The sequence below is a fragment of the Theropithecus gelada genome, chromosome 6 (assembly GCF_003255815.1).
Source record: "Theropithecus gelada isolate Dixy chromosome 6, Tgel_1.0, whole genome shotgun sequence".
Classification (NCBI taxonomy): Eukaryota; Metazoa; Chordata; class Mammalia; order Primates; family Cercopithecidae; genus Theropithecus; species Theropithecus gelada.
Genome location: NC_037673.1, coordinates 146,419,021 through 146,431,710, shown reverse-complemented (window position 1 = coordinate 146,431,710; position 12,690 = coordinate 146,419,021). Strand labels below are relative to the sequence as shown.

General features: G+C 43.9%; 1 protein-coding gene across 1 annotated transcript in view; it reads right to left on the bottom strand.

The window, feature by feature from the left end:
- The window catches only part of SLC26A2 (solute carrier family 26 member 2), a 32,730-nt gene extending 20,244 nt beyond the window's left edge, over positions 1 to 12,486 (bottom strand). The window contains exon 1 of the mRNA XM_025388969.1: positions 12,250 to 12,486. The gene's annotated coding sequence lies outside the window, so the exon portion shown is untranslated. The remainder of the gene's footprint in view (positions 1 to 12,249) is intronic.
- Between the last annotated feature and the right edge of the window lie 204 nt (positions 12,487 to 12,690).

Genomic DNA, 12,690 nt, shown 5'->3' with positions numbered 1-12,690 from the left:
CCAGAACCTACAAAGAATGCAAACAAATTTACAAGAAAAAATCAAACAACCCCATCAAAAAGTGGGCAAAGGATATGAACAGACACTTCTCAAAAGAAGACATTTATGCAGCCAACAGACACATGAAAAAATGCTCATCATCACTGGCATCAGAAAAATGCAAATCAAAACCACAATGAGATACCATCTCACACCAGTTAGAATGGCGATCATTAAAAAGTCAGGCAACACAACAGGTGCTGGAGAGGATGTGGAGAAATAGGAACACTTTTACACTGTTGGTGGGACTGTAAACTAGTTCAACCATTGTGGAAGACAGTGTGGCAATTCTCAAGGATCTAGAACTAGAAATACCATTTGACCCAACCATCCCATTACTGGGTATATACCCAAAGAATTATAAATCATGCTGCTATAAAGACACATGCTCACGTATGTTTATTGCAGCACTATTCACAATAGCAAAGACTTGGAACCAATTCAAATGCCCACCAATGATAGACTGGATTAAGAAAATGTGGCACATATACACCATGGAATACTATGCAGCCATAAAAAGGATGAGTTCATGTCCTTTGTAGGGACATGGATGAAACTGGAAACCATCATTCTTAGCAAACTATTGCAAGGACAAAAAACCAAACACCGTATGTTCTCACTCACAGTTTGGAATTGAACAATGAGAATACTGGGACACAGGAAGGGGAACATCACACACCAGGGCCTGTCATGGGCTGGTGGGATGGGGGAGGGATAGCATTAGGAGATATACCTAATGTAAAACGAGTTAATGGGTGCAGCACACCAACATGGCACATGAATACATATGTAACAAACCTGCACATTGTGCACATGTACCCTAGAATTTAAATTAAAAAACAAACAAATAAACAAAAAAAAAAAAAACAGAGAACGGTTATGGGGGATTAGAAGGAGAGGAGACTACAAACGTACCTGAGGGGGATTCTGGAGGGGCCTTTATGTTGGGTTAAGAAAGTTAGACTTAAACTGCATGAAATACATAGGCCCTGAAAGTTTTTGAGAATGTCACTTACTCTTTTTTTTTTTTTTTTTTTGAAGGGGGGTCCCTCTTTCGCCCCGGCTGGAGTGCAGTGGCCGGAACTCAGCTCACTGCAAGCTCCGCCTCCCGGGTTCACGCCATTCTCCTGCCTCAGCCTCCTGAGTAGCTGGGACTACAGGCATCCGCCACCTCGCCCGGCTAGTTTTTTGTATTTTTTTAGTAGAGACGGGGTTTCACCGGGTTAGCCAGGATGGTCTTGATCTCCTGACCTCGTGATCCGCCCATCTCGGCCTCCCAAAGTGCTGGGATTACAGGCTTGAGCCACCGCGCCCAGCCGAAAGTCACTTACTCTATCACTCATTTGGCAAGTAATTATATATCTTCTGGTCTGATGTTATATTATTTCATTCTCTTTGCACTAAAGCAATTAGTATTTTACCTTTTGTCTTTTACGGATAAAAAATAGTTGAAAGTGGTTTTAGACAAACAAAACTAGGCCAGGCATAGTGGCTCACACCTGTAATCCCAGCACTTCGGGAGGCTGAGATAGGTAGATTGCTTGAGGCCAGGAGTTCGAGATCGGCCTGAGCAACATGATGAAAACCCATCTCTACTGAAAATAGAAAAGTCAGCCAGGCATGGTGGTGCATGCCTGTAATCCCAGCTACTCTGGAGGCTGAGGCAGGAGAATCGCTTGAACCTAGGAGGTGGAGGCTGAAGTGAGCTAAGATCACGCCACTGCACTCCAGCCTGGGTGACAGAATGAGACCCTGTCTCAGAAAAAAAAAAGAAAAAGAAAACTAAACTATAAACAGGTATAACTAAGACAGACTCTCCATGTATATAGTACCATCTGATCCTCTAACTCACTGTTGTCAGACAAGTCCAGGGAAGATCACAGCACTATGAAGGCCCAGGGAGGCCAAGGAGGAGAAAAGCCTTCTGTATTCCTCTCCATTTCATTCACTGATGCCTACAACCAGGATGGCACAGGTTACTTTCCAGGCCCTTGCCCTAGACTAAGAAATTAATACTGTGAGAGGACTGATCCTTTGGAGGAAAAGGATCCATGGGAGGAAAAGATAAGATGACTACTCATCAGAGGAAAACTCAGATCCATCTGTGTTAAATGGGCCTGCAACCCATACTTACTGCATGAATGTTCTCAAGTGTCAACAAGCCTTCTTCGGCTGGATTGGCTAACTTTTCTATGTGAGCTCCTAGAGGCTGGGTACTGGTCTTCATTAAATTATAACATATTTTAAGCTCCTACTATACGCTAACCACTGTGCTAGACACAATGCATCAGAACCTAGACCCCAAACCTAGGTGTCAATCTTTATTTCCCCTATGCCATACTCCCATATATAATCCATCAGTAAGTCCTGCCTGCCGTGCCTTGAATAATATATCTATCCTCTCCCCACTGCCCGAACTATTTGTAATCCAATCACATCTCACTACTGTCCTACCATCCTCTCTCACCTGGAATATTCTAAGAGCCTACAAGATCTGAACACTGCCTCCCTTTTTGCCCTTATTTCCTACTGGCTTTTTTGCAGCTGCTGGAACATGCCAAGTTGATTCCATTATTAGGGTCACTGTACTTGCTCAAGTTGTCTTTGCCTAGAATAATCATTTCCCAGATCTATACAGGTATGTTCTCATCCTTCAGGTCTCAGCTTTTATTTTTCTTTTTTAGTGACAGGATCTCACTCTGTCACTCAGGCTAGAGTGTGGTGGCATGGTCATAGCTCACTACAGCCTCGAACTCCTAGGCCCAAGCAATCCTCCCACCTCAGCCTCCCAAGTAGCTAGGGCTACAGGGACACACCATGATACCTGGCTAATTTATTTTATGTCTTTGTAGAGACACGGTCTTTCTACGTTTCCCAGGCTGGTCTCGAACTCCTGGTCTCAATCAGTTCTTCCACTTCTGCCTCCCAAAGTGCTGGGATGACAGGTGTGAGCCACCATGCCTGGCCTCAGTTTATATGTCAGCTCCTCACAGAAACCCTCCTTGACCATCCCAACCAGATAAAATAACACCTCCTTCCCAGCATCCTCTATATCCTTACCTGGCTTTATTTTCTTCATAGCACTTCAGACTTCTGAATTTATATTATTTACAAGCAAAACTATTACAGTCTTTCTCGTACTTATTATGTTTCCATTATCAAGAACAATGCTTAGCACATATAGTAGAGGTTCAGTAAATCCTTGCTAAAATGAATAAGAACCCAATTTCTACCCACAATCAGTGGATTCAGACAGAGTTGAAACCGTAGTCTAGGTACCATAACAGAAAGGTTTAGAGTATTCTGAGAGTAGAGAATAGGCTGCAGGCCAGTGTGAAGTAGGCAGCTGCAACGTTAATAAAAAGGGAAAAGATAACTCAGTCAAGTCAAAGATCACAGTATAGTTCAAGACCCAGGAAAAAGTCACACCAGGTTCCAGGGGCAAAGTTGTAGGAGATAAGGCTGGAGTCAAAGATTAGTTTTTACGTAATCCCAAGAAGTCACGAGTTCATCCTTTAAGCTACAGTTACCAAAGGCCTAACCTCCAAGACAGGATAGGGCAGGAGGTTTGCCATTTCAGTGGTACAATTAGATAAGAAGTGGTGCTTAAACGACATACACAGACAAATCTAAGATGAATTCTGAGGGACCACACAAAAGGAAGGATGATATATAGGAAGATGGAGAAGAAAATGGAAAGATAGGAAGCAGCAAAAAATCTGACTTTGGGTTTTTTAGATTTGAGATTTCTGTAATATGTCCAGATGGTATGTCCAGCAGGCAATTAGAAATGTGGTTCTCAAGTACAGGAGAGAAGCCAAAATTGGAAAAATAAATAGGGTGGAGGGAAAGGTATACAGTATCTCATTCTCGTCTGAATTCCATTTATATGTTCAATAAATGTTTGTTGAATATGTGCTTTATCTTCCTAACTAGATTAAAATTATTGAAGATGTTCTCCACTTTTTGTGTACTATCGTAATACCTAGCATAGAATTAGGCACATACAGGAAGTATCTAATAAATCATTTTTGATGGAAAGATTGGTTTTTATTTTAAAAAGTTATTTTAACGAAAAATTCTCCAAGAAGAATTAGCTTTGATTTTTGTTGGACAAAATTTTGATTTTTGTTTCTTTAAAAGACAATTGACGCTGGGCGCAGTGGCTCACACCTGTAATCCCAGCACTTCGGGAGGCCAAGGTGGGTGAATTGCTTGAGGTCAGGCGTTCGAGACCAGCCTGGGCAACATGGCAAAACCCTGTCTCTACCAAAAATGCAAAAATTAGCTGGGTGTGGTGGTGCGCACATGCACACCTGTAATCCCAGCTACTCAGGAAGCTGAGGCACAAAGAATTGCTTGAACCCAGGAGGTGGAGGTTGCAGTGAGCCAAGATTGTGCCACTGCACTCCAGCCTGGGCAACAGAGCGAGAGTCCGTCTCAAAAAAGGACAATTGAGGCCAGGCACGATGGCTCACACCTGTAATCCCAGCACTTTGGGAGGCCAAGGCAGGCGGATCACGAGATCAGGAGATCAAGACCATCCTGGCTAACACGATGAAACCCCGTCTCTACTAAAAATACAAAAAAAAAAAAAAAAAAAAAATTAGCCGGGCGTGGTGGTGGGCGCCTGTAGTCCCAGCTGCTCTGGAGGCTGAGGCAGGAGAATGGCGTGAACCCAGAAGGCAGAGCTTGCAGTAAGCGGAGATCGTGCCACTGCACTCCAGCCTGGGTGACAGAGCAAGATTCTGTCTCAAAAAAAAAAGAAAAAAAAAAAAGACAGTTGATACATTGCTGGTAGAAATGTAAAATGGTGTTAAGACTGTGAAACACAGTTTGGTGGTTCCTCAAAAAGTTAAACACAGCACTGCTATATGACCTAGCAATTCCACTTATACTCAAAGGACTAAAAACTGCAACTCAAACAGATATTTATATACTAATGTTCATAACAACACTATTTACAATAGTCAAAAGGTGAAAACAATCCAAGTGTCCATCAACAGATGAACAGATAAAGCATGGTATAACCATCAAATGGAATATTATTTGACTATTAAAAAGGAATTAAGTTCTGATACTCTTCATCTACAACACGTATGAACCTTAACACCATTATGTTAAGCAAAAGACAGACATGATGCAAACTAAAAAAAAAGAAAAGAAAAGAAAAGAAAAAAGACCTGGATCTTAAAAAAAAAAAAAAAAAAAAAGACACAAAAGGACAAGTATTGAATGATTCTACCTATACAAAATATCTAGAAAAGGCAAAATGGGCCAGGCAGGGTGGCTCATGCTTATAATCCCAGCACTTTGGGAGGCTGGGGAAGGAGGATTGCTTGAGTTAAGGAGGTCAAGGTTGAAGTGAGCTATGATCATGCCACTGCACTCTAGTCCAGGTGACAGAACAACAACAATACAAACACACAGAGACAGAGAGAGAGAGAATAGGCATATTCATAAAGACAGAAAATAAGAGTTTACTGGGTACTGGGGGAAGTGGTGAGTTACTGGTTATAGAGTTTCAATTTCAAGTTTTGGAAATAAATAGTAGTAATGGTTACACACCATTATGCACGTACTTCATGCCACCGCATCGTACACTGTATTAATATTAGATGGAGATTTCAGGGACAAAAACTTTACAAAATGCAAACTAATCAGTCCTCAAGTTCATTTCCTGACACCTCCACCAACAGAAATAAATTTAAAAAGTCTATACTAATTTCTAGTGACAGAAAGTAAATCAGTGGTTATTTTGGGATAGGAAGTAAGGAAGGGTAGGAGGGAGAGATTACAAAGGGGCATGAGGAGATTCTGGGGATTGATGGATATGTTCACTATCTCGATTGTGGTGACAGTATTTTATATATACAGAGAGAGTACCTTTTAAATATGTACAGTTTATTGTATGTCAGTTACACTACAATAAAGCTATAAAAATAGCTTTTTAAAAAATAAGAATTTTTATCTGAAGGAGAAAACAGTAGCTTGAATATAACCTGTTACATAATTTTCTTTTTCTTTTCTTTAAGAGACACAGTCTCACTCTGTTGCTAAGACTGCAGTGCAGTGGCCATTGATAGGCGTGATCATAGTTCACTGCTACCTTGAACTCCTGGCCTCAAGTGATTCCCCACTTCAGCTTCCAGGTTAGCTGGTATTACGGACACATACCGCTGTACCCAACTATGTCCTTTCGTTTTCAATTGCAGTTTCTACTTTAATTCCTAAGAAATCATCACTGAATATTCCAATACTCTGGATACGCAGCCTTGGGAAATGTATTTCTTACGTCCCCAAACACATACAACTAACTTTGGGAGGAAGTACCTAAGCAATGTTTTCTTTCTTTTTGTAATATTTTTCTAAAAACAGTTATATTTAGTCTTAAAATATGACAGCTTCATTGGATATATTTGATGACATATTAATCACATACAGGTTGAGTTTATCCAAAAATCCAAAATCCGAAATGCACCAAAATCCGAAACTTTTGAGCACCAACATGATGCTCAAAAGAAATGCTCACTGGAGCAATTTGGATTTCCAGATTAGAGATGCTCAACTAGTAAGTATAAAGCAAATATCAAAAAAAAAAAAAAAAATCAGAAATCGGAAATACTGCCAGTGCCAAGCATTTCAGATAAGGGATACTCAACCTGTACTGGGATTTTCCTAAGAAACCTAGGCCATTTAAAACTGAACTTCACAACCTGTTGTGAATATGGTGTGGTATGCGTGTTTGTTTATGTGTGTTTAAGTAACTGCTTTTAACACATAACACAATCTAAAACCACAGGCAGTGAGAGTCAATAGAAAAATTAACCTGTTGTCAGGAGCCCACTCCAGGCAGTCATAACCCTCTGTCCCAACCATGAGATAGTTCAAACTAAATGATCAAATCATTAAGTGGCAGTTTTCCTGAATTACAGGTCTTTAGAGCTAGACAGAGATCAAGAAATCCAACTGCCATGATTTTTTGGTAAGAAATAAGGGTTCAGCTGGGTACCAGTGGTTTACAACTATAATCTCAGCACTTAGGGAGGCCAAGGCAGGCGGATCACTTGAGTTCAGGAGTCCAAGACCAGCCTGGCCCACATGGTGAAACTCCATCTTTACTAAACATCCAAAAATTAGCCAGGCATGGTAGCACATGCCTATAATCCCTCCTACTTGGGAGGCTGAGGCACGAGAATCACTTGAACCCAGGAGACAGAGGGTGAGGTGCAGTGAGGTGAGATTGCGCCACTGCACTCTAGCCTAGGCGACAGACATGACTCTGCCTCAAAAAATAAAATAAAATAAAATAAAGGTTCGGATTAGTGAAATCGTTTGCTACTTCAAGGCAGAGATGGATCCAGAACCCAAGTATCCTGACTCCTAACCTTTTTCCTCTAATGGATTGCCTATGCCAGTCTCTGTAAGTGTATATACATCAGATAATTACAGGAAAACTAGAGTCAACCTAATAACAACTTAAAGATCTCAAGTTTCTGGAAAACCTGAAGTCTTAACATTGACCTGACATTAATGTGAACAAGTCAACAACCAAAGTCTCCTCTCTTATATGGAAAAATCTCAAACTAGGCTGGTAAGAACTACAGTGTAAGAAAAATATACATATATACACATATATATATATTTCAATAAAAATAAACAGACTAGAATATGTAGTTTGGAAATAATTTTCCAGTACTTCACACGACTTTTCTTTTTTTTTTTGTTTGAGATGGAGTCCACTCTGTTCCCCAGCCTGGAGTGCCATGGTACGATCTCAGCTCACTGCAACCTCCACCTCCCAGGTTCAAGCGAGTCTCCTGACTCAGCCTCCCGAGTAGCTGGGAATACAGGCACGCGCCACCACACCTGGCTAATTTTTTGTATTTTTAGTAGAGGCGGGGTTTCACCATGTTAGCCAGGCTGGTCTTCAACTCTGATCCCAAGTGATCCGCCCACCTTGGCCTCCCAAAGTGCTGGGACTACAGGCATGAGTCATCGCGCCTGGCCACACGTAGCTTGTAAGCAGGGGAATCATGACTTGAACCTATGCTGTTACTTGATTGCTTATTTTGAAGCTGTTTTTAAATCTTCAGAAAAATTGAAAAAATGATACATGAAACACTTACACACTAACAATTCACCTATTTAGCAATTTTATAATTCATAAGATGTTAACACACTCTGTCTCCATACTTACATGGGTTTTGTTGTTGTTTCTGAACTATTTGAAAGTTGCAGGCATAGTTCAGCCTTAAACACTTTATTACATTTTTTTTATTTTTTTAAACAGTTTTATTTTGAAATAACTGTAGACTTACAGAAAAGTTGCAAAAATAGTACACAGTTCCTGTATAATGGTCACTCAGTTTCCTCTAATATTGAACCTACATTTATTTTTTATTTTTTTGAGATGGGATCTCACTCTGTCACCCAGGCTGGAGTGCAGTGGCATGATCTTGGCTCACTGCAACCTCCATCTCCCAGGTTCAAGCAATCCTCCCACCTCAGCCTCCTGAGTAGCAGGGACCACAAGTGCATGCCACCTTGCCCAGCTATTTTTTTGTATTTTTTGTAGAGACACGTTTTCACCATGTTGTCCAGGCTGACTTGAACTCCTGAGCTCAAGTGATCTGCCTGCCATGGCCTCCCAAATTGCTAGCATTACAGGCGTGAGCCACGGTGCCCAGCCTGAACCTACATTTTTAAAGCACTATGCCTCTTCTTCAAAAGACGCATTCATTAGCAAGATGACGTCAACCATTTCGATATGCTCCCCAAAAACCTGCACTGGCTCCCTATCTCCTACCAAATATGGTCTAAAAACATTGGTATAAGCTTCTATGAATGAGCCTGAAACCGCCACTGTCTTGCTTCCTCCCATGCAGCCCTAATGTTCCAATCACCAGTCCATGAAAATATTAAGCAGCCTTTGCCCTCAGGGACTTTGCTCAGGTTGCCCAGCCTCAAATGACACCTTATAAATTAGTCCCTTCCTAGATACAATATATCAAAGAGAGGCCAGGCACAGTGGTTCATGTCTGTAATCCCAGTGCTTTGGGAGGCCAAGGCAGGAAGATCACTTTGAGGCCAGGAGTTTGAGGCCAGCCTGGGCAACATAGCAAGGCCTCATCTGTACCAGAAAAAAAAAAGTTAAACAAAGATATAAAATAGCAGGCCGGGTGCAGGGGCTCATGCCTGTAATCCCAGCACTTTGGGGGGCCAAGGCAGGTGGATCATCTGAGGCCAGGAGTTAGAGACCAGCCTGGCCAACATGGTGGAACCCCGTCTCTACTAAAAAATACAAAAAATTAGGCCAGGCGCGGTGACTCATGCTTGTAATCCCAGTACTTTGAGAGGTGGAGGTGGGCGGACCACAAGGTGAAGAGATTGAGATCATCCTGGCCAACATGGTGAAACCTCATCTCTACTAAAAATAGAAAAATTAGCTGCACATGGTGGCACATGCCCGTGGTCCCAGCTACTTGGGAGGCTGAGGCAGGAGAATCGCTTGAACCCGGGAGGCAGAGGTTCCAGTGAGCCAAGATTGCGCCACTGCACTCCAACCCGGAGACACAGCGAGACTCCGTCTCAACAACAACAAAAAAGAAATACAAAAAATGAGCCAGGCATGGTGTCGTGTGCCTGTAATCCCAGCTACTGGGGAGGCTGACACAGCAGAATCACTTGAACCCAGGAGGCAGAGGTTGCAGTGAGCCAAGATCGTGCCACCGCACTCCAGCCTGGGCAACGAGTGAAACTCTGTCTCAGTAAATAAATAAATAAATAAATATATATATATATATACACGCACCACTGCCATTACTGCCATTTCCATGTCTTCCTCCTGGGCCCAGCCCTGCCTTGCACTCCTATGCCCTTTGCTTTATTTTTCTCCATAGCTCTTCTCACCATTACATACTACACATTGTTAATTGTCTTTCTCATGAGGGCAGTGACTTGCTCTGTTTTGTTCAAAGCTGTATTCTCAGTGTCTTGAACATGTCTTGCACCTTATAAATGCTTAGCAAGTATCTGTTGAGTGAATTAGAATTTAACAGCTACATGATAAGGAAAAAGGAGTTACTTTCCCCATTCTCACTTAACTCTCCAACCCCACTCTTCTGCCCCCACATGCCAAAACCAAACTTACGTCAAGAAATTACAGCTTGTCAAGCATCTGCCTGGGGGTTTATGTTCTCTAAAAGCGTGATTATCCTTCTGTCAATCATGGGGAAAAAATAAAAAAAAAAAAGTGTGGGCAGGGCACAGTGGCTCATGCCTGTAATCCCAGCACTTCAGGAGGCCAAGACAGGAGGATTGCTTGAGCTTAGGAATTTGAAACCTGACTGGGCAATGTGGTGAAACACCATCTGTACAAAAACTACAACAACTAGCCAGGTATGGTAGCGTGCACCTGTGGTCCCAGCTACTCGGGAGGCTGAGGTGGAAGGATTGCTTGAACCCACAAAGTCAATGCTGCAGTGAGCCTAGATCGCGCCCCTGCACTTCTAGCCTGGATGACAAAGTGAGACCTGGTCTCCAAAACAAAAGTCAAATCAGAAATATATAAAAAGTGTAATTAATGTTTTTTTCCCCTCAAAAATTACCTCTAGCCCATAGTATGTTCATCTCTAGATCTTCCCCTAGGAGGCAGCACATTACAGTACAATAATTTTCAAATACAGAGAGCTGTTAGCTTCTTAGGACCACCCCTGCAAATCCAGGATGAGATCCAGGGCTCCGCACCCTAGATGATGCTGAACCAGTGAGCTTAGGACCACACTTGGACAATCACTGGATATATTCTGGAAGTCAAACAGATCTCTGTTCAGATCCCAGCTATACTGTTCAGCGGTTATATGGCACTGGGTAAAACTTCACTTTACTCAGCATCAATTTCTGACCTGTAAAATGGGGTAACATTACCTAACTTGCTGGTTTGTAAGGCTAACACAACTACCTACCACAGTGCCTGGCACATAGCATTTACTCAATAAACAATAGCTATTAGTCTCTGTCCCTTGCTATCTCCTGCCTTGAGATTCCTGTTTGTTTTTAAAGGGTTCATTCCTTTCCAACAGCTTTGGCCCTCCATTTCTTATTGATTCAATTTTCAAAACCAAAAAGTTCTGCTTAATTTAGTATTGCATATCATATTAGTTGTAGATTTCACATAAAGAACTGTTGGGGATAAGGAGAAAAAAAAGGTTAACTAGAATGGGTGCCGGAAGGCAATTTAAGTTCTGAACGTTTCTAACTCACTGTGGTCCCCAATCTGTGCAGGGAAGGAGCCCAGCCTGATAGTCTATGAGTTTGGAGAGCTGGGTACAAGTCCTAGCTCTGCAAAAGACTTGCTGTGTAATTTTAGGCAAGGCTCTGGGCCCTCTCTGTCTTCTCAGTGTTTCCATCCATCCAGTGAAATAATTCCAACTTAGTGTATGAATCTGAAAGAACAAGTCCTGATTTTGCACTTAATCGGGTGTGTGATTTTTTTTTTTTTTTCTTGAGACGGAGTTTCGCTCTTGTTGCCTAGGCTGTAGTGCAATGGCACAACGCAACCTCCGCCCCCCAGGTTCAAGCGATTCTCCTGCCTCAGCTTCCTGAGTAGCTGGGATTACAGGCATGCACCACCACGTCCGGTTAATTTTGTATTTTTAGTAGAGATGGGGGTTTCTCCATGTTGGCCAGGCTGGTCTCGAACTCCCGACCTCAGGTGATCCGCCCGCCTTGGCCTCCCAACGTGCTGGGATTACAGGCGTGAGCCACCACGCCCGGTGGGTGTGTGATTTTTAATAACCAAGATAACCAAGCCGTCTCGCCTGTCCCGGCCTGTTTCCCCACCTGTCCGAGGTGGTGGTGGCTCCTATCTCCTGGATCCCGATTCCAGATATCTAGGTTCGAGACGATCAACGACGACTGGAAAAGCAGCGGAGTGCGTGGCACCCGGCGAGATATGCGGGATGGAGGGTGGGTGGGCAGCCGCCAGTCAGAGGGGCGGGCCCGGATCACAGGGGTGCAGCGCCACTCGCCCGGCCCCGGACCACCCGGGAAATAACCAGACGCACGTCCCGCTCCACGGCGGCGACCCCTGATCTAGGATTCTACCGCGCGGGGACCCAGGCAGAATGACTCTGGCAGGGGCCCGCTGACCGCGTGGCGGCCACCACCGCTCCCTCCCTCTTCCCTAGTCCGCTTCCCTATTCTCACCTCTCGGGGCCGGGCCGCCCCACGCAACCAGGCGCCGCGGCACGCGTCTTCCACCGTTGCAGGACTGAGGTGGACACCGCGGCGCCGTCAGAGCTAGACCTGCCAGTCCCTTTCCCCGCCCATCGTTCGGACTCCTGAGGAGGCGGGGCCCGGCTGGCGGGACCTAAGGGCGCGGCGGGGACGCACCGGCGAAGAGGTGCCGGATGCGGAGCCAGTGCAAACGCCCGCGGCCGAGGCCGTCACGTAGTTATGCCGAACGAGCGACGCTACCACCAGCCAATAACTCGGCCCAGACCGGGGAGGGTGCCGCCCTCTGACTACTCTCCTCCTCGCGATTTGCTGCCCTGGACAGAAGAGCCCACACTTGCACGGATTCTTAGGGAGGTTCCGCCCCTGCCTTTGTGGCGTTGACTCCTCCGCTGAGAGAGCAAATGACCGGCC